The sequence below is a fragment of the Mixophyes fleayi genome, chromosome 6, assembly GCF_038048845.1.
Source record: "Mixophyes fleayi isolate aMixFle1 chromosome 6, aMixFle1.hap1, whole genome shotgun sequence".
Classification (NCBI taxonomy): domain Eukaryota; kingdom Metazoa; phylum Chordata; class Amphibia; order Anura; family Limnodynastidae; genus Mixophyes; species Mixophyes fleayi.
In genome coordinates this window covers 105531678-105559578 of record NC_134407.1, presented here as the reverse complement: position 1 = coordinate 105559578, position 27901 = coordinate 105531678, and the positions used below count along the sequence as shown (strand labels likewise).

At 41.7% G+C, this 27901-nt stretch overlaps 1 protein-coding gene across 5 annotated transcripts in view; it reads right to left on the bottom strand.

Annotated features, from left to right (window-relative positions):
• The window catches only part of TSPAN14 (tetraspanin 14), a 65365-nt gene extending 37693 nt beyond the window's left edge, over nt 1–27672 (bottom strand). Inside the window, exons 1-2 of one of the 5 annotated variants that reach the window (XM_075217157.1) lie at nt 27509–27672; nt 6590–6640 (exon numbers count right to left, since the gene is read on the bottom strand). The gene's annotated coding sequence lies outside the window, so the exon portion shown is untranslated. Of the gene's footprint in view, nt 1–6589; nt 6641–8617; nt 8633–27508 lie in introns of those variants that run through there. The other 4 variants (XM_075217154.1, XM_075217155.1, XM_075217156.1 and 1 more) reach the window with 4 other exon arrangements.
• Nucleotides 27673–27901: the final 229 nt, after the last annotated feature.

Genomic DNA, 27901 nt, shown 5'->3' with positions numbered 1-27901 from the left:
GTTATGGGAACGTTTCCAAACACAGTTACATATGCTCCCGTTTTTGTCACTGGACTCCCCCTTTCAGTCAAGTTTAGGCTTGGTAGTATTTTATTAACCAAGGAGTTAGAGTATTTGAAACATAGCAGTTGTATTACTATATAATGTCACATCAAAAAGTACTTTGGCCTGTGTGAACACGGGGAACCTGGACAGCAAACTTTCTCTATTTGTGGACGACGTCCTTTTGACCCTACAGCAAACGAGAACCTCTCTACCTAATCTATTCAATGTAATGTCACAATACGGACTTCTCTCCGGTTACAAAATTAACATCATGAAATCTGAGGCTCTGCTTCTTAATCTTCCTTCCCGTGATTTTCACAATATTACCTCCCAATTTCACTTTTGGCATCAAAAGAAAAGGCTGAAGTATCTTGGGATCTACATCACCACCACCTACGACCACCTATACAAGGAGAACTACATGGATCTGTTCCTCAAACTCAAATCAAATATCTTTTCCTGGCGTTCCTTAATTATTTTGAAGCTGGGCAGGATCATCGCCGTTAAAATGTTTATTCTACCTCAGCTCTTTAACCTATTTCAGACACTTCCTACCAGGGTTCCACTCTCTGAATTGACTACTATGCAGCGGCACTAAATTTGACAGGCGGAGTAGATCTCCCAGGATCATCATCATCATCATCATCTATTTATATAGCGCCAACATATTCCGTAGCGCTTTACAATTGGGGATAAACATAATAAACTAATAAACAAACTGGGTAAAACAGACAAAGAGGTGAGAAGGCCCTGCTCGCAAGCTTACAATCTATGGGACAATGGGAGAATGACACATGAGGTTAAGTCTACATTTTGCATATTGGCCCAGCCAGACTGCAAAGGTAAAAGTGAATATTGAACAAAGAGAAAGAGAGTGTATACAGGGGCACTCCGGGGTATAGAGTTTAAAAATTACATTTTATTAGTATTCATTAAAATATCTGGATACATGTATCCAGATATTTTAATGAATACTAATAAAATGTAATTTTTAAACTCCATACCCCGGAGTGCCCCTGTATACACTCTCTTTCTCTTTGTTCAATATTCTTAAACAATTAGTGTAAGGGTGCACCCTTTAGTTATGATAATTGACTAATTTAGGAACTAATGTATGTTCAATAAGATTGGGGTTATTGAGTATTAAACTTTATTGATAAACTTGGTGTGGTTACCTTTGTACTGAACACTCAAAGGTAAAAGTGACTCATAAGCTAAATGATCCCGTCACACAACAATGTTGGTCAGGGGGTAGTTGTCTTGTGTGAAATTGTGTAACAGGCTAAAGGTAGCGAGGTTAAGAGGGTGGCTGAGGAATATTATAAGCTTGCCTGAAGAAGTAGGTTTTCAGAGAACGCTTGAAAGTTTGAAGACCAGAGGAGAGTCTTCCTGTGCGAGGGAGAGAATTCCATAGAGTGGGTGCAGCCCGAAAAAAGTCCTGTAACCGGGAATGGGAGGATGTAATGAGGGTGGATGAGAGACGCAGATCTTGTGCAGAACGGAGTTGCCGAGTTGGGAGATATTTTGAGACAAGAGAGGAGATGTATGTTGGTGCAGCTTTGTTGATGGCCTTGTAGGTTAGTAAAAGTATGTTATATTGGATTCGGTACAAAACAGGCAACCAGTGTAGAGACATACAGAGTGATTCAACAGAGGAAGAACGATTTGCAAGGAAAATCAGTCTTGCTGCAGCGTGCAAAATAGATTGTAGAGGTTTGAGTCTGTTTTTGGGAAGACCAGTAAGGAGGGAATTGCAATAGTCAATGCGGGAGATGGGTGCATGAATTAAGGTTTTTGCAGTGTCTTGCGTGAGATATGTGCGAATTCTGGAAATGTTCTTTAGATGTATGTAGCAGGATTTAGATATAGAGTCAATGTGGGGAACAAAGGATAGGTGTGAGTCAAGGATTACACCTAGGCAGCGAGCTTGTGGGGTGGGATTTATGGTCATGTTATCAACAGAGATAGAAATGTCAGGTATGCTCTTGTTGGTGGGTGGGATTATTAACTCTGTTTTAGAAAGATTAAGTTTGAGTTGGCGAGAGGACATCCAAGATGAAATGGCAGAAAGACAGTCAGTTACACGGGACAACACAGATGTCGAGAGATCAGGAGAGGATAGATAGATTTGGGTATCATCCACATAGAGATGATACTGAAAGCCAAAGGAACTTATTAGATTTCCAAGAGAAACGGTATAGATAGAGAACAGCAGAAGACCTAGCACTGAGCCTTGTTGTACTCCAACTGATAGGGGAAGCGGAGCAGAGGTGGCTCCAGAGTAATTAACAGTGAAAGAGCGATTAGAAAGGTAGGATGAGAACCAGGATAGAACAGTGTCTTGAAGACCTAGGGATTGCACTGTTTGTAGAAAAAGAGAGTGGTCAACGGTGTCAAATGCAGCCGAGAGATCCAGGAGAATTAGGAGAGAGTAGTGGCTTTCAGTTTTAGCAGTGATCAGATCATTGACAACCTTGGTCAATGCAGTCTCTGTGGAGTGTTGAGAACAAACGCCAGACTGAAGAGGATCCTACAGGTTGTTAGCGGAAAGGAAGCGTGTGAGGCGAGTCTAGGCAAGTCTCTCTAGAAGCTTGGAGGGGCACGGCAGCTGAGAGATGGGACGGTAATTTGATAGAGTTTGGATCGGAATCTTGTTTTTTTAGAATAGGAGTAATCACTGCATGCTTGTATAGTGATGGAAAGATGCCAGTAGAGAGCGAGAGATTACAGATTTGAGTTAGAGGTGAAATGAGCACAGAAGACAGGGATCTACCAATTTGCGAGGGAATAGGATCAAGAGGACAGGAGGTAGAGTAGGAAGATAAGAAGAGCGTAGAAATTTCCTCTTCATTTGTGGGGTCAAATGAAGAGTGGGTGTCAGAGGGTAGTGGGAAGGAATTGAGCTGATTGCTTGTCGAGGAAGAGGATACCATTTCTAGTCTGATCTTGTCAATCTTGTCCTTGAAGTAGGAAGCAAGATCCTGAGCACTGATAGTAGATGGAGGGTTCGGGGTGGGAGGATTGAGAAGATATTTAAATGTATTGAAAAGGATCCCACTAGCGTTGCACAAGAAGGCCTGCTATTGGGCGGCCCATCTTAATTCTGTGGTAACCTCCTTTGCTCCTCCTGCCTTCCACTCATTGGCTGATATAGAAGCCCGCTTACCTCTCTCTACCAGACTTGTCTAGCATCTGGGGCCTACCTAAAACCTCTCGGACTGCCCCGATTAAGCAATTCTCCTAGTTTGAGCACCAAATAGTAAGGTAGGAACCTTACTATTTGCTGCTCAGACTGGGAGACCTGCAAGAGCCATCTCTCCATCCCCCTAACTCCTCTATCCATTATGCTCATCTTCCCCCCTGGCATGCATCAATCTTTCTCACTGGCATGGATCGCGGCAGGTGTCCGCTTTGCCTATATAAATATATATATATATATATATATATATATATATATATATATATAAACTTTGTGTGAATTTTTAATCACTATATGAGTCAGTCCTAGTACGGTCATACAAACAGTATTACACTATTGTGGCGCCTTGTTCCTTGTGTTCTTGTTTTTAGATTGATTCCAGATACACCTTCTGGTTTTGGGAGCTGGCAGCCGCCTGAAAATAGGCCACCGTGTTGAAGATAATTTGTCGGACTCTTTTAGACTTTGTGTAGTATTGGGTTACGCGCCGTTCTTTTTCTCTCTCTCTGTATATATATATATATATATATATATATATATATATATATATATATATGTGAAGGGCGGCGCCTTCAGGTGTATACAATGTATATAAGCACAGATGTACACAAAATAGTCCAGAGTAGTTATAACAGGACGGTGTCTGTATAAATGCACCGCAAGTGACTCATGAAACTGAAGTGCAGGATAAAGTTGATCTGTATATTGATCGTGCAGAATAATAATAGGTGGTGTGCGTACAAGATATATAAAATCAAACCGCTTATCTGTATAGTAGCTCCTTAGGAATCCCTGAGTATGATCTGCAACCAAATCTCCTTAGCGATGGATACAATGTATGTTCTGCCGGACGTCAAGGCATCTCCTGTAGGTGAGTCCTTAAGCTAGTGAGATATATATATATATATATATATATATATATATATATATATATATATATATATATATATATATATATACACACATATACATATACATACATACACACACACACACTATAGTGTAGTGGTAGCAGCATTTGTAAACCCCCCATACTGCGGAAAGAGGGCGCATTTGGGATAACGAAAGGAAAAGCAGCAACAGACAGGGTGGCATGGGCAGTCCATCCTGATTATATATATGTATAGCAATGTTCTATCAACTGAAAACCCTGACACATAATGTAGGCTGTATGCAGATTACCCTAGCTTTTAGGCTTAGCTTGAGATTTACAATAGGATATTGACCCTACTATGACATGGCACCACACCCTTCTATTTGGCTTGGTGCCTGACAGTGGTGTAAAAAGAGGAAGTGCATGCAGAAACTAGATAAGTTTGTTGTATGATAAATTTATTTTGTGTCACTTCTTCAAAATGCATGACCTATATTACGTAGTAAAACATGTTGAAACCTTTCCTTTTGCTACTCCACACAGAATATCATTGAGATCATAATATTTAGACAAAGTACTTGTTTATTATGCCATTTTACTTTCCATGTAAATAACATTGAGACAATGCAAGTTACTCGCCACCATAGACAATAGCACATAAATAGTTCAGTAACCCATAGCAATTAGAATAGTTGTTGTTTATAAGGTCTGAAAATTTGAAACATGGACTCTGTCAACTTGTGATTCCACGGAAGATTTAGTTATCTTGAGCACGAGTGGGCAGCTGGCTTTGCTGATCAAATAAAACGGATGCGAGCCTTGCCTCTGCCGACAGCTATTTAAGTCGCACGACGTACAGCTGAAGAAGTCATACAGCGTACTTTAAAAGGATTAGGACTAAGCGAAAAGCTAAATAAAAACAAAGGGTGTAAGAATTTCATTTCTGGTCAACTTCAGCCAGATGGCAGGCAGATGGAGTCCATGTTACAAGTGATGCCTGCATAATTAATAAGCAATAAGATTTTTTAAAGTCAGTCAACTAACAGCAGAGTAGAACAGTGGTGCCTAAACAGGGCTAATAGGATACATCATATACCTAGTCACAGAGTGACTAGGGTTCTAGCAATTGATGACCCCATCATTAAAAAAAAAAAAAATAAAAATAAAAATAAAAACCGAGGAAGGTATTGTTAAAGCAAGCTAAGGAACACAAACATTATCCCTCCATGGAAGCTGTGTGTGAGAATGGGATGATTCAGCAATATAATGCTCTATTTCAAAGATTAGAAAAGGTATGGAATATTTTTTAAGAACAGTGAAAGCTTAATAAAGCAGCTTTGTCACCAACTTCCAATACAATTAACCATCTTTACTCTTGTAAATGGAACATTCAACTCAAACTACAAAGACCCTACACCAGGTCATTTGCAACACTATGGCACACACTTGAGTCGACATGGGTTCTGGGTAACACATTTTTGACCATTTGTCAAGTTTATAATTCAAGAAATTCGGGTTAGAATCTTAGGGGAAATATTAGAGCAACTATTTCAGGGAATTCTAACCTTTCTCAGTTCAATGCACCCTTAGGGTCACCATAATTTTTTCAAAATAATTACCAAGTAAACCTCTGCCTTGCTTACCACTTGCCCTGGGCACGGGACCCCTTTGAGATCGCCGCGGCACCACAAGCAGCCAAGGTGCACATTTGGAAACCAATGAACTAGTTATTAGCTAGATGTACCTAAGAAATTGGTTATGAATATATATTACACTGATTTTTGTTCAATTATTTATTAACATTGTTGTATAGCTATATAGTGTAAATACTACAAATGTGAGATCAATTTATCCCATGTTTTTGGGTAGTGGAACAAGGGCACGTAGCACTTGCTAGCACATTTCATAAGCTCTCATTCCTAAGCACAAGTAGTACCTACAACGTCCATATATAATGGATAATATTTGGAGACTGATTTTTAAGGGCGCTCTGCACATTTCTACAAAATGCTGATATCTTAATTTTAAAAAAATTGAGCACAGACAAGACCCTGCACTTTAAACTTAGTTTAAAGCTATCTGTGTGACACTACCGTTACTTAAGAAATGTGGAAGTTACAATAGCCTCCAAAATTGGGTATTACTCCACAATATTGTGCACAGAATAGTATCTGTTTCAAGTCTAGCCATTTTATCAAAAGATGTACGGTATATGCTTTTGTACAGTTAAATGTAGTATCCTCAAACAATATACATACAAAATTTACACATACACACATATCTGAATGGAATAATAGTATAGGACACCAGCAAAATCTGGCCACACATTCTCTTGGAAACAAACAAAAAGATTAAATTTGGAATAAGGATACTGACAAAAAATATTTAACAGACCAGAATTTTGTCTTCAAGTACAGGAAATTTTGCAAATGGTCAGCTAAGTAGAGACAGGAAAAAGAAACATTATATACCTTCAGGGGATAAAGTGACTCTACTTTCCTATGGTGTCTTCCCAAGCTGCCCTAAAAAATAAGTAGACAACAAGGGTGGGACATTTCCGGCTGTTGTGGAGTCTAAGAAATTACACTAATGGCAATAATTATTTCATTTCCTTTTCAAGACTTCATCGCAGCTGTAATGTATGGGATGAACCCAAGTAATATATGACAAGGGTGGGTTACCAAAACAAACAGTTACAGGAGGCAGTATTGCCATAAAAAATTATATATATATATATATATATATATATATATATATATTATTATATATATATATATATATATATATATATATATATATATATATATATATATATATACGGATAGATAAACAAGTATGGCGCTCCAATGTGTGATATTGATAGTAATATGGGAAGATGTAATAAAATGCGTACCATATAGATGAAATCAATGATCGTATGGTAGAAACGGAGTTCCTCTTCTGAGGTAATGTCTCCCCCTCTCCAACAATAGCGATAATGTGGGTCAAAAAATAGAAAAACACATATAGTGTAATAAAGTTTATGTGATGTATCACCACATGTGATAGACCTCCACCAGGATCAAATGTTAGCCCGGCACCAAATGGGTTAATCTTATGAGTACACTTCCACAAACACCAACAGCTTATACTGCGTACCAGATGATGCAGAGTGAACTCTGAGATAGCAATCCCTCAGTCAAAAGGTCATCCAGGGCGGAAATGGATGAAAATAGACAAAGGATGCAATGTAAAAGTATGGAAATGACAATTTATTAAAACGAGTAGTAGTAACTCACATATAGTAGTAGTAACGATGCCAATAGCGACCACAGCTCAACGCGTTTCGTCCCAACACAGTAGGACTTCCTCAGGAGCAGAAAAACACACATGTTGAACATTCAAAAAGCCGGCTTTATAACCGGACAGTCGCGCCATTTTGGCGCATGCGCAGAACCGCCATCTACTGCGCATGCGTGAAAGAAACTTTATCGATATGTACAATTTTAGAATTAGAGGACAATTCCTCCGTTAGAGACAACAAATTAACTACAGCACACGCAAAATGACAGGTGCAGTAGTACACACAAAAATACAAATAAAGGAACAGCCATCCTCAAAATGGCGCGACTGTCCGGTTATAAAGCCGGCTTTTTGAATGTTCAATATGTGTGTTTTTCTGCTCCTGAAGAAGTCCCACTGTGTTGGGACGAAACGCGTTGAGCTGTGGTCGCTATTGGCATCGTTACTACTACTATATGCGAGTTACTACTACTCGTTTTAATAAATTGTCATTTCCATACTTTTACATTGCATCCTTTGTCTATTTTCATCCATTTCCGCCCTGGATGACCTTTTGACTGAGGGATTGCTATCTCAGAGTTCACTCTGCATCATCTGGTACGCAGTATAAGCTGTTGGTGTTTGTGGAAGTGTACTCATAAGATTAACCCATTTGGTGCTGGGCTAACATTTGATCCTGGTGGAGGTCTATCACATGTGGTGATACATCACATAAACTTTATTACACTATATGTGTTTTTCTATTTTTTGACCCACATTATCGCTATTGTTGGAGAGGGGGAGACATTACCTCAGAAGAGGAACTCCGTTTCTACCATACGATCATTGATTTCATCTATATGGTACGCATTTTATTACATCTTCCCATATTACTATCAATATTACACATTGGAGCGCCATACTTGTTTATCTATCCGCAGTTACTACATCCCTCCGGATTAACCATCTGGACACAAGTGATTCAAGGCTGCCGCTCTTAAACGAGCTATGTGTTTTTATCGGGACTGATTGTGTATATCTTGGTATATCCATCTACCAGTTATCTATACTGGTTGTTACGTTGAGGTTATTAGCGCTGTTTATATATCTGCTGTGTGTTAAATATATATATATATATATATATATATATATATATATATATATATATATATATATATATATAATTTATTTATTTATTTATTTTTCAAATTCAGCTTTAGTAGAAGATATCACATTACCTTCTGGATAATATAACCGCCCTGTTGTCTTGAAAAAAATCAACTGTTGAGCCCTGAGCTTTCCATCCCAATAATTCGCTATCACTATTGTAGAATGTGCTCTTACTATGACTGGCATTTCACATGTTACTCTTGTAAACCTACACAATGACTTCCATATTCTATCTTGCAAGAGTATGTTTAGATGGACCATATCCTTGACGGTCCTATAGACAAATAAAATGTTGATATATTTTTCTTTCCTTCTGGAAAGGTAAACTGAAATTACCATGACAGTATCCAAGGTATGTAATTGTTATTCTCTAGCATTATTTGGTTGAAATTATAAGTTATTGAAGGATACACAATGTGTAAACTGCTTTAGGTAGAAAAGTAGAATTGTTTTTTAATACCACTTACCCATATGTCCATATATACAGCATGTTTAAAAAAAAGGTTCTTTACACCATAAAGTCATAGCCAAAAGTTTTCTAGGTACACATTTCATTTATCTACCCAATTAAAACTGTTCCTTCCTGCGTTCGGATATTTACAGAACAATGCAGATTTGATGTTTAATAAATTTGTATAATGTTATCATCATCATCATCATCATTTATTTACATAGCACAAGCAAATTCTGTAGTGCTTTACAATTGGGGACAAACACAGTAATAAACAATACTGGGTAATACATACAGACAAAGAGGTGAGAAGGCTCTGCTTGCAAGCTTACAAACTATGCGACACCATGTATATGGTCCTAGAACATATGTTACGTAGGGAATCAGAAGTATATTTTCTAGATTTGTGTGGTGGGGAAATTAAACTGTAAGCTCCAATGGGACAGGGACTGATGTGAATGATATATTATCTGTACAGCGCTACATAATGTGGTGACATTGTATAAATATATTTCATTCTATAAGAAAAAGATGTTCCAATTATGACAAAACCTGAGATATCAGTCATTGCTATTCACACTTGTCATGCTTCAGAGTGTAAACTGTTCACGGTCATAAGCGATTTCAGAAAAAGAGAAAGATTGTCTATACCATGCTAAAGATTTACAAGGCTTGTATTTCAAAGTATAATTCCACTATTGTGGTCTTTTTGTAAGGAGTTAAAAGTGCAAAAAAAACCAACAAAAGATCTGTTTTGCAATTACAACCCCTATCCTATATGTAATCTTTTCTAGGTACACATTTCATTTATCTACCCAAAAGTATAATGACTATGGCAACTATGACCACCCTTTAACCAGATTTCTGCTACACTTGTTGACAGCACAATTTTCCTACACAAGAACCACTAAATAGCCAAATTGGTCAATATCAAGCCAACCGGCACTCGGGCTGAGTAGCCTGATCTCTTCAGGAGTCAGTTGGGTATGTTAGCGAGGTCAGAAGTCTGCCAATGCATCTGCAATAATTTCCAGACCACATTTATCAACATATTCAAAAATGATCAGATATATTTAGATAAGGCATGTGTGTTATTTTGGTACTACACACTGATATATTGGACTAACTGTCTGATATCGCCAACTGTGTAACTGGCATTATTATCGTTTATTTGTAAGGTGCCATTCAGTGTTCGCAGTGCCGAACATAAAATAGGAGAATAAACAAAAAAAAACATACACAAGACATGGCCTACAGAGCATTACAGTAAATTATCAACCTAGTAGAGCATAGGACAAAACAGGACATGGCATACTGAGCAATACAAATAGAGTGCATTAGATTAACAGGCCACTAGTGCTAAGGAGGCAGAAGTGGAGGATAGGATACTAAGGTACAAAGAGTGGAAGGGGGAGAGAACTAAAGCAAGTAAGGGAGGGGAGAGGAAAATTAAGCAATCTTTACCTGTGGCCTAGAGTGTGGGAGCAACTAACATGATTAAAGCCAGTGAGGAGGGAAGACAAGGGAGAAGATAAGACATGAGGCAGGGGCCTAAGATGTGAAACCAGAGTAGTGGGGCTGAGGGGAAAATTAACAAAAGGAGGAGATCACGAGTATAAGAGAGCTCTGCTTGCGTGAGCTTATAATCTAGCAGATATCGGGATTGGCAACGATTGGCTGACGATTTTTTAAAATTAATACACTATGTGCTTCAGCCCTAGCGAAAAGTGAGTGTGTGTGTGTTTGTGTGTGTAGGGGGAAGAGGGGTTGGATTAAAAATGAATGTTTTACCGCCTAGTAAATCAATGCTTCCAAAACAAGTTAATGTTTCCTTGATCTGGAATTACTGTTGCCAGCATACTCATATACAGAGATATACATTACTATAAGGCCCTTTACTAACTGGAAAAACGTCAGACTTGAACTGCTGTTTGTTTAATGCTAGTAAATGTATGTTACCAGTAATTAGGATGGAACCTATTGCTTCCAATGACCTCATATCGACTTCCACTTGTATCTGCAGCTTTACACACTCACTGTAAGTTGTTAAGGTGTCAAAAAACACCTCAAACTAATACATTCCATATCTCATCTCTAATTACCATCCTGCCTCCGATCAAAAGAGAGTGCAGCATGCAAATGTACAACATAGTTGATGAGGTTGAAAAAAAACACCAGTCCATCAAGTTCAACCTATTTTGGATCTCCTGCGATCCTGCAAATTGATCCAGAGGAAGCAACCGCTAATCTGTTTCAATTGTGAAAATCCCACCAGATCAAATATTGCAATCCTATTTTTACCCTATATCCATTACTATCATTCATTTTAACTAATTCGTATCCCTGGATACACTTTTCCGCTAAAAATTTGTCTAAACCTTTCTTAAACATATCTATTGAATCTGCCATCACAACCTTGCCTGACAGTGAATTCCATATCTTGACTGCTTTTACTGTAAAGAACCCCTTCCTTTGCTGGTTGTGAAATATTCTCTCCTCTAACCTTAGGGGGTGACCGCGTGCCCTGTGTATAGTCCTTGGGGTAAAAAGTTCCCATGAAAGTTCTCTGTATTGACCCTTAATGTATTTGTACATAGTAATCATATCTCCTCTTAGATGCCTCTTTTCTAAAGCAAACATGCCTAAACTGGTTAACCTTTCCTCGTAACGTAATGACTCCATACCCTTTATCAATTTTGTCGCCCTTCTCTGAACCCTTTCTAGTTCCAAATTATCTTTTTTAAAGAGTGGTGCCCAGAACTATACTGCATATTCGAGATAAGGTCTTACCAACGATTTATACAGTGGCAAAATTACACTGTCTTCCTTGCATCTATGCCCCTTTTTATGCATGCCAATACTTTTTTTGCCCTTGCAGCTGCTGCTTGACATTGAGCACTATTGCGAAGTCTACTGTCTACAAGCACTCCCAAATCCCTTTCCATTATAGATAGTCCTAAATTAATTCTATTTAATTTATAGATTGCGTTCTTGTTTTTGATCCCTAAATGCATAACCTTACATTTCATCATCATCACCATTTATTTATATAGCGCCACTGATTCCGCAGCGCTGTAGAGAGAACTCATTCACATCAGTCCCTGCTCCATTGGAGCTTACAGTCTAAATTCCCTAACCTAAACACACAGAAAGAGAGAGAGAGAGACTAGGGTCAATTTTAAAAGCAGCCAATTAACCTACCAGTATGTTTTTGGAGTGTGGGAGGAAACCGGAGCACCCGGAGGAAACCCACGCAAACACAGGGAGAACATACAAACTCCACACAGATAAGGCTATTTATCTATGTTAAACCTCATATTCCATTTGGCCGCCCAAACCTCCAGTTTATTTAAGTCCCTCTGTAGAGAAGATACATCTTGCTCCGATTTTATTACCTTACAGAATTTAGTGTCATCTGCAAAAATAGAAAGTTTACTCTCTAAACCATCACCAAGGTCATTAATAAATATATTAAAAAGGAGTGGCCCCAGAACAGAACCTTGAGATACTCCACTTAAAACTTTTGACCAATTAGAAAATGTTTCATTTATCACAACTCTCTGTTCCCTATTCTCTAACCACTTTTCGATCCAAGTACAAATGTTGTTTCCTAGACCCAGTTCCCTTATTTTGTAAACCAACTTCTTGTGTGGCACTGTATCAAAGGCCTTTGCAAAATCTAAGTAGACCACATCTACTGTGCTTCCCTGGTCTAAGTTATTATTATTATTAATATTTATTTATAAGGCGCCACAAGGCATCTGCAGCGCCGTACAGAGACAAACAAAATTACAATACAATGGGAGACAGCACAGTACAGTAAACACAGCAACTCAGTAAGCTCAATGCACAGCTAGAGAGGGCGGGGAAGGGGGAGGGAGGATCCGCAAACGACGGGGCCCAAGAAGGAGGGCGCGGAAGACAGGGAGACCCCCAGGGGGGAGGAGGGAGCTAGAGTGGACGTGGGGTGGAGGACCCTCGAGGAGGAGGGCTAAGTAGCTGGAGAGCAGAGTTAGAAGTGGTGGAAACAGGAGGAGAGATGGCCCTGCTCAGAGGAGCGTACAATCTAAGGGGAGGGGTGGACAGACAGAGAGACGCAGGGGAGAGAGGGAGAGTAGGGGGACGGAGGCAGAAGATAAGGTAGGAAGTTAAGTGGGAGACAGAAAGGCTTTAAGAAAAAGGTGGGTTTTTAGGGCCCGTTTGAAACTGGACAGATTAGGGGAAGTTCTGATGGAGGGAGGGAGCTTGTTCCAGTGGGGTGGGGCAGCGCGGGTGAAGTCTTGGATACGCGCGTGGGAGGAGGTTATAAGGGGGGAAGAGAGGTGACGGTCAGAGGCAGAACGGAGAGGGCGGGATGGAGCATGAATAGAGAGGAGGGTGGAGATGTAGGGCGCAGTGGAGTTGGCGAGGGCCTTGTAGGTGAGTGTGAGGAGCTTAAAGAGGATTCTGAAGGGGAATGGGAGCCAGTGAAGGGCTAGGTAGAGGGGGGAGACAAAAGAGGAGCGGCGAGAGAGGAAAATAAGCCTAGCTGCAGCGTTAAGGACGGAACGAAGGGGATCGAGGCGAGAGTGGGGGAGGCCAGTGAGGAGGAGGTTGCATTAGTCCAGGCGGGAGATGATCAGAGAGTGGATAAGGCATTTGGTGGCATCTTGGGAGAGGAAGGGCCGGATGCGAGCGATGTTGCGCAGCTGGAAGCGGCAGGATTTAGCAATAGAGAGGATGTGGGGGCCAAAGGAGAGAGGAGTCGAGGATAACACCAAGGCAGCGAAGTTGGGGGACAGAGGAGATAGAGGTGTTGTCGACAGTGATGGAGAGGCCAGAAGGGGATGGGGTATGAGAGGGAGAAAAAACTATGAGCTCAGTTTTGGCAAGGTTAAGTTTGAGGAATCGAGAGGACATCCAGGAGGAGATGGCAGAGAGGCAGGCGGACACCCTAGAGAGGAGGGAGGGAGAGAGATCAGGAGAGGAGAGGTATAGTTGAGTGTCGTCAGCGTAAAGGTGGTAGCTGAAGCCGAAGGAGCTGATGAGTTCACCCAGGGAGGAGGTGTATAGAGAGAAGAGTAAGGGTCCCAGAACAGAGCCCTGAGAGACCCCGACTGGAAGGGTGGATGGGGGGGAGAGAGACCCAGAGGTGGTGACAGAGAAGGAACGGTGAGTAAGGTAAGAGGTGAACCAGGACAGGACTGGGCCGGAGAGGCCGAAAGACTGGAGGGTGTGAAGGAGGAGGGGGTGGTCAACGGTGTCAAAGGCTGCAGAGAGGTCAAGGAGGATGAGAAGGGAGAAGTGGCCCCTGGCTTTAGCAGAGAGGAAGTCATTGGTGACTTTAGCCAGGGCAGTTTCAGTGGAGTGGAGGGGGCGGAAACCAGACTGGAGAGGATCAAGGAGGGAGTATTCAGAAAGGTCGGAGGTGAGACGGCTGCAGACGAGCCTCTCGAGAATTTTGGAGGCAAAAGGGAGAAGAGATATGGGGCGATAGTTCGAGAGAGAAGTGGGGTCGAGATTAGGTTTCTTAAGAATGGGGGATACGAGAGCATGTTTGAAGGAGGAGGGGAAGATGCCAGTGGAGAGGGAGAGATTAAAGAGGTGAGCGAGGTGGGAGCAGGTGGTGGGGGAAAGGGAGCGAAGAAGGTGGGAGGGGATGGGATCCAGGGGACAGGTAGTGGGGGGGGGGGGGGGAGGATGAAATGAGAGAGTGGACTTCCTCGCCGGTGGTGGGACGGAAGGAGTGGAGGGGGAGGTGGTTGGGGGGGAAGGACCGAAGAGTGGGAGGGATAGAAAAGAGAGTGGAGGAGGAGATTTCAAGTCGGATGGCCTCGATTTTAGAGGAGAAGAAGGAGGCGAAATCGGAGGCAGTCAGGTAGGAGGGAGGGGGGGGGAGGGGAGGGGGCCAAGAGAGTGCTGAAGGTGGCAAAGAGGCGGCGGGGGTTAGAGGACTGGGAAGAGATGAGGGATTTAAAGAAAGATTGTTTAGCGAGTGAGAGGGCAGAGCTGTAGGATGAAAGGATGAATTTAAAGTGGAGGAAGTCAGCCAGGGAGCGGGATTTTCTCCAGTGACGTTCGGCGGAACGGGAGCATTTTTGGAGGAAGCGGGTAAATTTGGAGTGCCAGGGTTGGGGTTTGGAGCAGCGTGGGTGGACGGAGTGGGCAGGGGCGACCGCGTCCAGAGCGGAGGTGAGGGTGTGATTGTAGAGGGAGACCGCCTGGTTGGGGCAGGCCTGGGAGGAAAGGGGAGAAAGAAGGGTATCGAGAGAGGAGGACAGAGAGGCAGGGTCAAGAGCGTCGGGGTTGCGTATGGACAGAGTAGGTTTGGGTAGGGGGAGGGGATCAGGAGAAGAGGAGAGAGAGAAGGAGAGGAGATGGTGGTCGGATAGAGGAAAGGGAGAGATTACATAGGTAGGAGAAGACAAGATCAAGGGAGTGACCAAGGCAGTGGGTAGAGGAGGAGGTCCATTGGGTGAGACCAAGGGAGGAAGAGAGGGTGAGCAGTTTGCTGGAAGCAGGGTAGGTGGGGTTGTCGATGGGGATGTTAAAGTCACCGAGAATGATCGAGGGGAGATCGGAGGAGAGGTAGTGAGGAAGCCAGCTAGCAAAGTTGTCAAGGAAGAGGGAGGTGGGGCCAGGGGGGCGGTAGATGACAGTGACGCGGAGATGGATGGGGTAGAAGAGGCAGATGGAGTCGGCTTTAAAAGAGGAGAAGGAGAGGGAGGGTTCAGGGGGAATGACACGAAAAGTACAGGTGGAGGAGAGGAGGAGGCCAACTCCACCGCCTGGGCGGGCACCAGGCCTGGCGGAGTGGGTGAAGGAGAGGCCACCATAGGAGAGGGCAGCGGGGGAAGTAGTATCGGAATCGGAGAGCCAGGTTTCAGTAACGGCAAGCAGGTTAAAGGAGTTGGATAGAAAGAGGTCGTGGATAGCAGTCAGCTTGTTGCGGACGGATCTGGCATTCCAGAGGGCACAGAAGAAAGGGGGAGAGGAGAGGGGGGAAATGGGGATGAGGTTAGCAAGATGAGCAGCGCGCGGGGGATGGCGGGGAGGAACGGGAGAGGTAGGGCAGGGGGAGAATATGGGTATGGAGTGAGAGCGGGGAGGCATAGTAGGGAGAGAGAGTAACAGAACAGTGAGATAGTGGGGACAGTGAAAAACAGGTAAGAACAATGGCAGGAAGACAATGAAAAGGTGGAAGATAATAACGAATTAGGGCGTGGAGGGCATGAAACAACAGTACAGGTAAGAATGATAGCAGAACAGTAAGATAATAAGGACAGCGGATAACAGGTTAGAATAAGCAGGGAGACAATAGCAAGATGGAGGACAATAACCAATTAGGGCGTGGAAGGCAAGGAATAATAGAAGGAGAGGTAATAAGGACAATGGAAATAGGCAAGAATAATAACAGGTAAAAAGTAGTTACTTGTAAATGTACAATCAGGAAAAACAAAATAATGGCATATAAAATAATGTTTTATATGCAGTTGATGCAGTTAAGCCAGGGATTCAGCAGGAGAAGGGTTAATTGACAAGCCGGGTCGGTACACAGTAGATCAGTTGATGCAGATAAGCCAGGGATTCAGCAGGAGAAGGGTTAATTGACAAGCCGGGTCGGTACACAGTAGATCAGTTGGTGCAGATAAGCCAGGGATTCAGCAGGAGAAGGGTTAATTGATAAGCCGGGTCGGTACACAGTAGATCAGTTGGTGCAGATAAGCCAGGGATTCAGCAGGAGAAGGGTTAATTTACAAGCCGGGTCGGTACACAGTAGATCAGTTGGTGCAGATAAGCCAGGGATTCAGCAGAAGAAGGGCCAACTGACAAGTCGGGTCGGTACACAGTAGATCAGTTGATGCAGGTAAGCCAGGGATTCAGCAGGAGAAGGGCCAATTGACAAGCCGGGTCGGTACACAGTAGATCAGTTGGTGCAGATAAGCCAGGGATTCAGCAGAAGGGTTAATTGACAAGCCGGGTCGGTACACAGTAGATCAGTTGATACAGATAAGTCAGGGACTCAGCAGGAGAAGGGTTAATTGACAAGCCGGGTCGGTACACAGTAGATCAGTTGAAGTTCCCACTAACTTCCTTGTAGAAACGAATTAGATTAGTTTGACATGACCTATCCCTCTCAAATCCATTTGATTCCCACTAATAATCTTATTTTGCACCAAGTAATCCTGAATACTATCCCTTAATATATCTTCCAATAGTTTCCCCCACTATTGACGTCAGGCTTACAGGTCTATAATATCCTGGTTGTGATCTCGTCCCCTTTTTAAACAACAGCACCACATCTGCTATTCGCCAGTCCCTTGGCACTGAGCCTGATGAGATTGAATCTCTGAAAATTAAGAATAGCGGTCTAGCTATTTCTGAGTTTAGCTCCATAAGGACCGTTGGGTGTATGCCATCTGGACCTGGAGCTTTATTTATCTTAATATTCTTCAGTCACCTTTGGACTTCTTCCTCTGACAACCAAGTGTTAATTAATGGCATGGTTTCATTTCCATTTTTATGTATTATTCCTACCATTTGTTCCTCTCTAGTAAATACTGAAGAAAAGAAAGTGTTTAATACCTCTGCTTTTTCTTTAGTATCATTTATCAATTCACCCATCTCCCTTCTTTGGGGTCCTATATTATCTTTTTTAATCTTTTTGCCATTTATATACTTAAAAAACTTTTTGGGGTTTGTCTTACTTTCTTTTGCAACGTGCTTTTCATTTTCTAATTTAGCCTATCTAATTTACTTTTTGCATGTTTTAATACATTCCTTGTACCTACAGAAGGACTCCTCTGACTCTTCAGACTTAAACCATTTAAATGTACGCTTCTTCCTTTGCATTTCTTCCCTTACCTTTTTATTTAGCCACATTGGTTTAGACTTAATTCTTTTACATTTATTTCCCATAGGAATGAACTTATACGTGTATGTTTCCAACAACATTTTAAAGACAGCCCACTTTTCTTCCGTATTTTTTCCTTCCCAGTCTATGCACTTTATAGACTTCTTTAGCATATTAAAATTTGCCTTTCTAAAGTTTAAAGTCGTAGTTGATCCCTTATACCGTTGCTTCTAGAAAATAATTTCAAATGAGACCATATTATGATCACCATTTCCCAAGTGTTCCCTTACTTGAATATTTGAGATTACGTCTACATTATTTGTTATTACTTGGTCCAGTACAGACCGGTTCCTAGTTGTTTCCTCTACTACTTGGGACATGTAATGGTCTTTTAGCGTGCTCAGAAACCTATTTCCCCTAGCTGTACCGCAGGTCTCAGTACTCCAATCAATGTCCGGATAATTAAAATCCCCCATAATTAAAATTTGACCTAGTTGTGTAGCTTTTTCAATTTGCTGTAGAAGTTGGGCTTCCTCAATCATACCAATATCTGGCGGTTTATAGCATATCCCGATCAGCAACTTTACTGAACTTTTTCCTCCGCTTGATATTTCCACCTACAATGCCTCTATATTATGAGCAATATTCTTGTAAATAACTTCCTGAATACTTTGTTTTAACTCTGGCTTAATATAAAGACATACTCCTCCCCTTTTATTTATCCTATCCCTCCTGAAGAGAGAATAGCCTTCCAAGTTGACTGCCCAGTCATCTGTATCATCCCACCAGGTCTCCGTAATACCTATAATATCATACTGCTCGATCATTGCTACTAGTTCTAACTCCCCCATTTTACCTGTCACACGTCTTGCATTTGCAAGCATACACTGAAGTCTATTGCCTCCCTTAGGTATTTCTTTTTGCTTTAAAAAGGGCTTCTCCTTATCGGCTATGCCCCCCCTCTCCTCCCCCTTGACTTTTGTTAAATTCCTCCTTACTACTCTCAATGTCTAGCCCATAAATACTTGCTTGCCCCTCCCCCTGAAGCATAGTTTAAAATCTCCTCCAACCTTCTAACCATCATCTCCCCTCCTCATTCAGGTGCAATCCATGTAGACAATAAAGATGGTTACTGACCGAGAAATCAGCCCAGTGCTCTAAGAATCCAAAACCCTCCTTCCTACACCAATCTTTTAGCCGCGCATTAAACCTCCCTAATCTCCCGCTGTCTCCCTGGACTAGCCCGTGGCACAGACTGTATTTCCGAAAATACTACTTTTGATGTCCTTGCCTTAAATTAGCGACCTACGTCCCTGAAATCATTCTTTAGGACACCGCTTCTTCCTCTAAATCGGTCATTGGTGCCAACCTGCACCAAAACCGCCAGGTCATTCCCAGCATCTCCCAACAATCTGTCCACTCGATCCACAATATGCAAAGTCTTGGGCACTGCCTTCAATCTCCTCAAGGGGGGTAGCAGAGAAAAACTTTGTTTTTACACTAAGGCTGGTTATCCACTGGCTTTAAGAAACATTCTGCATGGCAAATGTGATTATTTTTGACAGCTGGTGATGACCAGTGCTTGCACTTGTGATGGTGGGAGTTGACACATGAGTAAATGAAGCAGGCACGTTACTATTGGGTCATTGGAACCAAAGGGTTCCATTTACATGCTTCTATAAGCATTAAAACACTTATAATTGCATTATTTACTAAGCCATTGGGTAAGGGCTTTACAGTTTACAGGCTCTTTGTAAGCCACAAAAATAAATATGACAGGTCCTCTGTAAGATCAAAAGTTTAAAAAGCATTGCTTGTCAGATTTATAGTTAGGTGGTTTAGTGATCAGCTGTAGCGTCTGCTATGTTGAAGGCAGAAAATAGCCTTTCCTGCAGCAACTGACATACAAGCAGAACACAGCAGCAAACTCTAGTATGTGTCGAAACATATAAACACTGCAGAAAAAAAATGTTGTAACATTATATACAAACTATTACAAATCAGGGTGCAAACACTTAAAATTTCTGTGGAGCTATATATATTTATATATAAAAAAAAAAAAAAGGATGTGTGCATTGTGTCTAAGACTGTGACAAAAAAAAAAATAATAATAATAAAAGGAAACAGTAGTTTCTCAACAGATATGACTATCTTTCTAATGACAAAACATGACACAGGCAGCACAAGTTCATAGATGCAAAGTAAACAAAATAAAAAATAAGATTACAAAAGGCATAGCACGTAGTTTGGATACACGCAAGTCCAAACGGATCTAACAAAACGTCTCTTGCTGAATACAGATGTAGGTATGCTTTGCTTATACGGCACTTGCCATATTGAGACAGACAACACTGCAGGATAAGTACAATACATATGTGCAATACAAAATGTCCTAGAAGAACAAAAAAAAATCAATTATTGTCACCTGTGAAAAAACATTTAACGAAAAAAGATTTTTTCCCGCATTTTTAAACCCAATAAAACACATTCATTAGGATTTTATTAATATCTATTGTACATAAAATACATTTTTACAGTTGCTCTTGATTGCAAACACATGCTCTAGTATGCATATGCGACAGTCATCACTATCTCTCGCACTTACACATACCCTGTAGCTGATGCAAATGATATGACTGAGAAACACATGCCCAAAGCATAAAATCAGACTCTGCTGCAGGCGCTCCAGCTTGGCATACCCTTACTGTACAATGACTAAATGCATACGCCCCTTCCCATCCCTGTTCCGCCCTTCAAATCGTAGGCAGTCAGAAGTGTCATTGTGGAAGTCAAATAATTGGATGAAGTAAACCAAATTGAATACTATTGTTTTACCGTGCGATAGCGTTTAATACGCCACGCGTAATGACGCAATTGCACATAATACACACATTTACATTGCATTTACACTTGTAAATAATACACATTTATTAAGGTTCCAATGCACATTTATTTATTAGTAAAATGTGTTAGAGATTGTTTGCACATAGTGTGTCATTTTGATCTGCACATTACCATCTCAAATCCGCTACTTTCGGCTTTGGGGTCGCTTCCTGCGATCAATAGTTATGGAAGATAAAAGATTGGATGATCCTAATGACATTGTGTTTTAAGTTTGTTTAGAACTGGTTTGGGTCAGTTTCCTTGAGAAGCACATGCAGCTGTTGGAGAGTTGACCCCCCCATCCTTGGAGGGCATTGTTTGAACCGACCTGCATTACACTGGACTGCCCTAAATCCTGAACCAATGGAAACATACCATCATCAGTAGTTTTTTCTATACTGAAACTGGATACTATCAAGCTGCTTTACCAGCCAAGGCTCTCTCCCTTTGCCTGACTACACAGACAACATGACGTTTTATTATCCTGGGTGAAGCTAATTAAAAAATGTAATTTTTTCAGTGTTTTTATACTTTCCTGCTTTATTGTAACATATTTTATTGCGTAATAATGGCTTGCTGTAAATTCTGCTATATTTTACAATTAAATATCTTTGTGCTTTGGAACCACAACAATAGCATTGGACAATATTTTATTGGTAAGCGATAAAATGATTTTAATATCATTTACATGCGAACATGAATTGCGTTCTTTGACATCTTTCAGTTTAGCGCAAATGCAGATTGAAGTAACGCAAAATATGCTACATAAATTACGTTTCTCAATGAAACAGTCACAGTATGTTTATCTCCTTAAAGTTCTTTAAACCCATAACAATGATGCAACCTGTTTCATAACGTCCAACAGTGACTCTAAGTTGTGTCTAACTAGAGGCTATACAAAGCCAAAAAAAAACAAAAAAAACTCTCCAGATCACCCAGGGTAAGGAAGGCAGAGAAGCACACTCCTAACTCAGAATGGTCACTGCTTAGGGTGCAGAGCTCTGTCCCTCCTCAGCTGGTCATCAGCTCTTCTCAGTGGCCTGCACTAGCATGTTGGACATACTGATAAGCATGCTGAATGTTCAGATTAGCATGCCAATTACTCGACTAAGAAATACCTCTCTTGGTCTAGCTGAAGGACAAAAATTATTATTTTATTTATAATAGCCTCTATTCAAGAAAAGAGGAGCACTCTCACTGGTGACAGGTGTCTATTAATTAAACCAGTCTTCCAGAAAAAAAGGTAGCTATACTGCAACTTATTGTTTTATGAATAGGCCACATGCCTTGGCTTCCATGTAAAAGCTAGTTACATTTTGAAGAAAAGTTGATTAATAGAGATATATATATATAGATATATATATATATATACATATACACACACACACACACACACACACACACACACACATTATATATATATCTATCATCATCACCATTTATTTATATAGCTCGAATATTTCCCCAGCGCTGTACAGAGAACTCACTCACATCAGTCCCTGCCCCATTGGAGCTTACAGTCTAAATTCCCTAACATACACACACAGACAGAGACAAGGGTCAATTTTGATAGCAGCCAATTATATATCTTTTTTATTTGTGGAAGAAAATGAGGAGCCAGAGAAAAAAAAATGTCAAGCTTGGGGTGCATACAGCTATGCAACAGCAGTCTTAACTAACAGGATGCCAACATGGCAATTGCCAGGACAAGTCTGATGTCCTCAATCAGAATGAGCATGTCATCTTTCAGTGCAATATGGGCACCAAGTATGGTCACATTTGACACAGATCTTGATGTCCCAAAATCATGCCAAATATTTAACCTGTATTAAGGGAACCTCATAACAAACTAAATTATTCACAGTAGGTTCTTGTCATAATGCTTGCTTGGTTGAAGTGAATTATGCGCTGTGGATCTAGACCGTCATGTTACACTACACAACTGTCATATTGCAGAGCCCCAATGAACAGCATGCCATACCATTTCATCAAACAGCCCTGAATTCTACATTTCCAGATTCTCACATTTAACATTTTCTAGGGATGTCCTTTTTTTGGCGCCCTCACTGCCCAAACAAATTCATTGGATACCTATCTTCAAATGTACAATACTTATCCTGGATTTTACATCACAGATACATGTCCCAGCACTGGTTTCCCACTGCCCACTGAGCATCATTCAGTCTTAAATGCTCAGAAAATTAGAAATAAATGACTCTCGCTGCCACTTGGGAACCAAGCACTTCCCAACCAATGTTACACACGTATTATTCTGTGACAACTATAATGCATAATTCCCAACAAGCCAATAATTTACAGAGGCAAAAAGGATGTGGTTTAAAACAGTAACGACTGTGCAAGAACTGAGTATGTGGCATATGGGATGTGGCCTAATTTTCCAATTTAGTAATGTTGTGTTTTATGATTGTTCAGCCAGAAATATCATCCATAGGCATCACAACTAATTGTAATGTGCAAACAAACTTACTCCCCCTCATATACACAAAAGATAAAAATTCAAAGGCCACTGGAACTGTTTAATGATGCACTTTACTACAAAATAATTCCTCAGCACATCACGATGAACAGTTTCTTTTCACATGGAAAACAAAATGTCACTGACTAGAATCTTTAGACTGACTAGTTTTTGCCAGTAATTTTGCAGATTTTTCTTTTGGCCACAGATTGTCACATCTATAGGATATGGATGATATTAAATGGCAATATCCTACAAATTATGTCAAAGACAAACTTGAAGAGGACAGAAACTTTTGTGTTCAGTTTTAATCATTCCCCTCACTTTGACAAGCAAAGGGTTTCTGGAAGCTCCAAATTCAGACAAACAACTTTCACCCTAAAATGTATGTATCCAGGCAATTAAGTATATCTAATTGCAAAACACTACCTTGTATAAAACACTTACATAAATACAAAGGGGTACAGGGTCAGCATTACTGCTCATAGCACCAGGGCATTAGCTGTGTGGAGTTTGTATAGGTTTTCTGCCATTGTCCAAGAGTATACTGGTATATTAATTGCTTTCTGACTAAAATAAGAGGGTGTGTGCATGAGTGAGAGAGACAGAGAGTGTGAGTGCACCTGGTGAGTAAAAAAGGGTTTGTTTTTATTTTTACATAGAATTTCTGCCTCACAGACCTGTGGTCATGAGTTCAATACCCGACCATGGCCTTATCTGTGTAAAGTTTGTATGTTCTCCACGTGTTTGCTCGAGTTTCCTCCGGGTGCACAGGTTTCCTCCCACACTCCAAAAACATAATAGTAGTTTAATGGCAGCTATTAAATTGACCTTAGTCTCTCTTGGTCTGTTCGTGTGTTAAGGTATTTCGACTGTAAGCTACAATGGGACAGGGACTGATGCGAGTTCTCTACACAGCACTGTGGAATTAGTGGTGCTATATAAATAGCTGCTGATGATAAAAAGGAGTTGCCTTTCCCAGGTATTGATTGGGACTATGTATTCATGAAAGAGATTGCTTTTCAAGCCCTGTTGTCTTTCGTTATTTAGTTTAATATAGATCCCAGCTATTTTGTATTTTTATTATCTTAAGCATTGCTTTAAATCTTCTTTTACCCAATGATTTCTAATCAAGGCTGAACTCTGAAAATAACATTAATGTAACTGTTATCAAACAGATTATTATTTTTATAATACTACTGATTGCTATTTTATAGGTTAATAGGACCACAGGATTTGACCTTTGCAAGCATCTAATTATCTTTGTTCTTGTACATACAGGTTAACTATATACTTAATTGGTTAATATAGTACCACTGGCAATCCCTCCTTTTTTTCACAGTTAGGTATCACACAATTTCCTGGTAAGTTGATAGTGTAATTAGAAATCTACAATAAGGAGGTATTTTGAAAGTCAGCAATCTATAGCAGTGGTTCCCAAACTTTTGCAAACTTTTGCAGTTCGCGGCACCCTTAGAGTCTCCAAATTTTTTCAAGGCACCCCTCCAAAATAATTATTGAGCAGTCCTGTTTTAGCAGTAGTTGGGTCAAAAAATGGTAATAAGTATTTAGGTCAGGACAGAAATACTTATTTAGTTGTATGCAAAAATGCCCCCTCTGCATCCAGACACTCTGCCCTCAGGCACTCTGCCCCCCTCTGCATCCAGACACACTGCCCTCTCTGCCCTCTATCACGCTGTCCCACCTCCTCTGCTCTGTCACTCTGTCCCCCCTCCTCTGCTCTCTGTCCCCATCCTCTGCTCCGCTGTCACCATCCTCTGCCCTCTGTCCCCCTCCTCTGCCCTCTGTCCCCCTCCTCTGCCCTCTGTCCCTCTCACTCTGCCCCGCTGTCACCATCCTCTGCTCCGCTGTCACCATCCTCTGCTCTGCTGTCCCCCTCCTCTGCCCTCTGTCCCCCTCCTCTGCTCCGCTGTCCCCCTCCTCTGCTCCGCTGTCACCATCCTCTGCCCCGCTGTCACCATCCTCTGCCCCGCTGTCCCCCTCCTCTGCTCCGCTGTCACCATCCTCTGCTCCGCTGTCACCATCCTCTGCTCTCTGTCCCCATCCTCTGCTCTCTGTCCCTCTCACTCTGCTCCGCTGTCACCATCCTCTGCTCCGCTGTCACCATCCTCTGCTCCGCTGTCCCTCTCACTCTGCTCCGCTGTCACCATCCTCTGCTCTCTGTCCCCCTCCTCTGCTCCGCTGTCACCATCCTCTGCTCTCTGTCCCCCTCCTCTGCTCCGCTGTCACCCTCCTCTGCTCCGCTGTCACCCTCCTCTGCTCCGCTGTCCCCCTCCTTTGCTCTCTGACCCTCTCACTCTGCTCCGCTGTCCCCCTCCTCTGCTCCGCTGTCACCCTCCTCTGCTCCGCTGTCACCCTCCTCTGCCCTATGTCCCCCTCCTCTGCTCTCTGTCCCCCTCCTTTGCTCTCTGACCCTCTCACTCTGCTCCGCTGTCCCCCTCCTCTGCTCCGCTGTCACCATCCTCTGCTCTCTGTCCCCTCCTCTGCCCCGCTGTCACCATCCTCTGCCCCGCTGTCACCATCCTCTGCTCTCTGTCCCCCTCCTCTGCTCCGCTGTCACCATCCTCTGCTCTATGTCCCCATCCTCTGCTCTATGTCCCTCTCACTCTGCCCCGCTGTCACCATCATCTGCTCTCTGTCCCCCTCCTCTGTCACCATCCTCTGCTCTCTGTCCCCCTCCTCTGCTCTCTGTCCCTCTCACTCTGCCCCGCGCCAGCCATAAAAAAAAAAAAAAAAAAACCACAGAAACTTACCAATCCGCCGGGCGCCGGGACCCAGCAGCCTCCTCTCTCCCGCAGCTTGTTACTGACGTCGATATTCTGTGACAGCTGCGGGAGAGAGGAGGCTGCTGGGTCCCGGCGCCCGGCGGATTGGTAAGTTTCTGTGGTTTTTTTTTTTATGGCTGGCCGGCGGCACCCCAGTGACAGCGCCGCGGCACCCCTGGGAGCCGCGGCACACAGTTTGGGAACCGCCGATCTATACTATACATACTGGTACATATTACTCCCACCACTTAAATAGAGGGGCACACTGAGCTAATCAGATCTTGTTTCACCCAGAAAGCAAGGGCTACAGACCACTGGGCACCAGTGCTACATTTGCAACATTACCAATATTATATTTATTAAGAACATTTTGATTATTACATTAATTTTCATGTGCGCCAGTTATCTAGTAACTCCAGTTTGTAGAAGTGAAAGAAAGGTTATCTATGCACCTACACATTCATATATATTTACATACATAACCACTGAATGAGGAATTGTAAATATATGAAGTCAGTGTACATAAAATGAATTACTTTCAGCTTCATTTACATAATGGAGAGGCTGGAACAAAGATGTTAGTACAAAAATACACTAAGTTATATATACATGATACATTAAGATGTTTTTGTGGGATGATCCAAAATATGGCACAAATCTAGTTATTCTGTTTTATAACATAAGATGGCACATTATGTCAGGGACTGGACTGTGATGGACCATGAAAACATTGCCCAAAATAGCCAACCACAACAACATCATGCAACCACCAAACTTCTGTTTTAATAGGAAATTAAGTTACTGTTCCAGTGAGCTTAAAATGATAATCATTTTTAGGTTTACCACTTTAGGCAAGAGACATACTTCTATTATATTACTATTATAAATAGCTGATGATGATGTCAGAAAATCAGAATAAAGCATTATACTGCCTAAACAAAGGGTAACCTACTCCAAGCTGGTCTAAAAACATTAAGGTATATATATATAAAATCCCATTGTTATGATAAAGAGAATATGTTTATAAAAAAATAAAAAGTGATGTTCTTCTTTGACATCTAAATCACAGACTAAGATAATAGACATTTTATGTGACTGCACTGTGCTCAATCTGTGACAAAATGATCACTAGAAAGAGGCCGATGAGGTTATATTACACTGGTTAAGACGGGTGACATTACGTCACACTAACATTTTTTTTTTTAATTACAGTGCCCACGGTTAATTAAAATATACAGTGGTTGCCACTCTGTCCCTAAACATGCATATACACACTAGTAGTGGGGTCAAAATTCACTTGGCAAACAGCAATGCCGACAACACGAATTTAGTTTAGTTATGCAGGATGGAGAATTACAGATAACAACCTACTCATTTCAATGGTAGGAAGCTTACTACCACGACATCACTGCTAGCTGTATAGGTTTACTGATGTTATATTTTTGGTTCTCCCTCCTTAAGTGACCAACGTCTTCCGTGACCTGGACCCACACAAAATTATGTTCACAAGTAAAACACATGCGCGCTTACCTCGCCGCTCCGGGCTAGCATACAGCGTTGTGGTACAAGGAAAACAAAATGTATTGAAGTTGCAAACCAGAATATATCTCCCTGAAGAAAGTTGTGATCATACACTGCATAGACGGAGCTCCACCTCCAGTTTACACAGGAAGTACAAGCTTTCCCCTCTCCCCTCGTCTCATGTCAGTGGGTGGAGGGAGCCGGTGACTGACTACTCTGTCATTAACTGATACTAGAAATATCTGGATAAAAGCCCATTCTATGTACAGGAGGGAGGGAGTATAGGAAAGAAGCTGCAAACACAGTGTGATAGAGTATGAGGTGAAAGGAAATTTATGAGGACAGTTGTGGTTCCACTTTCAGGGAGATTTAATGACATGTTAATGATTAAAGAATGTGAAG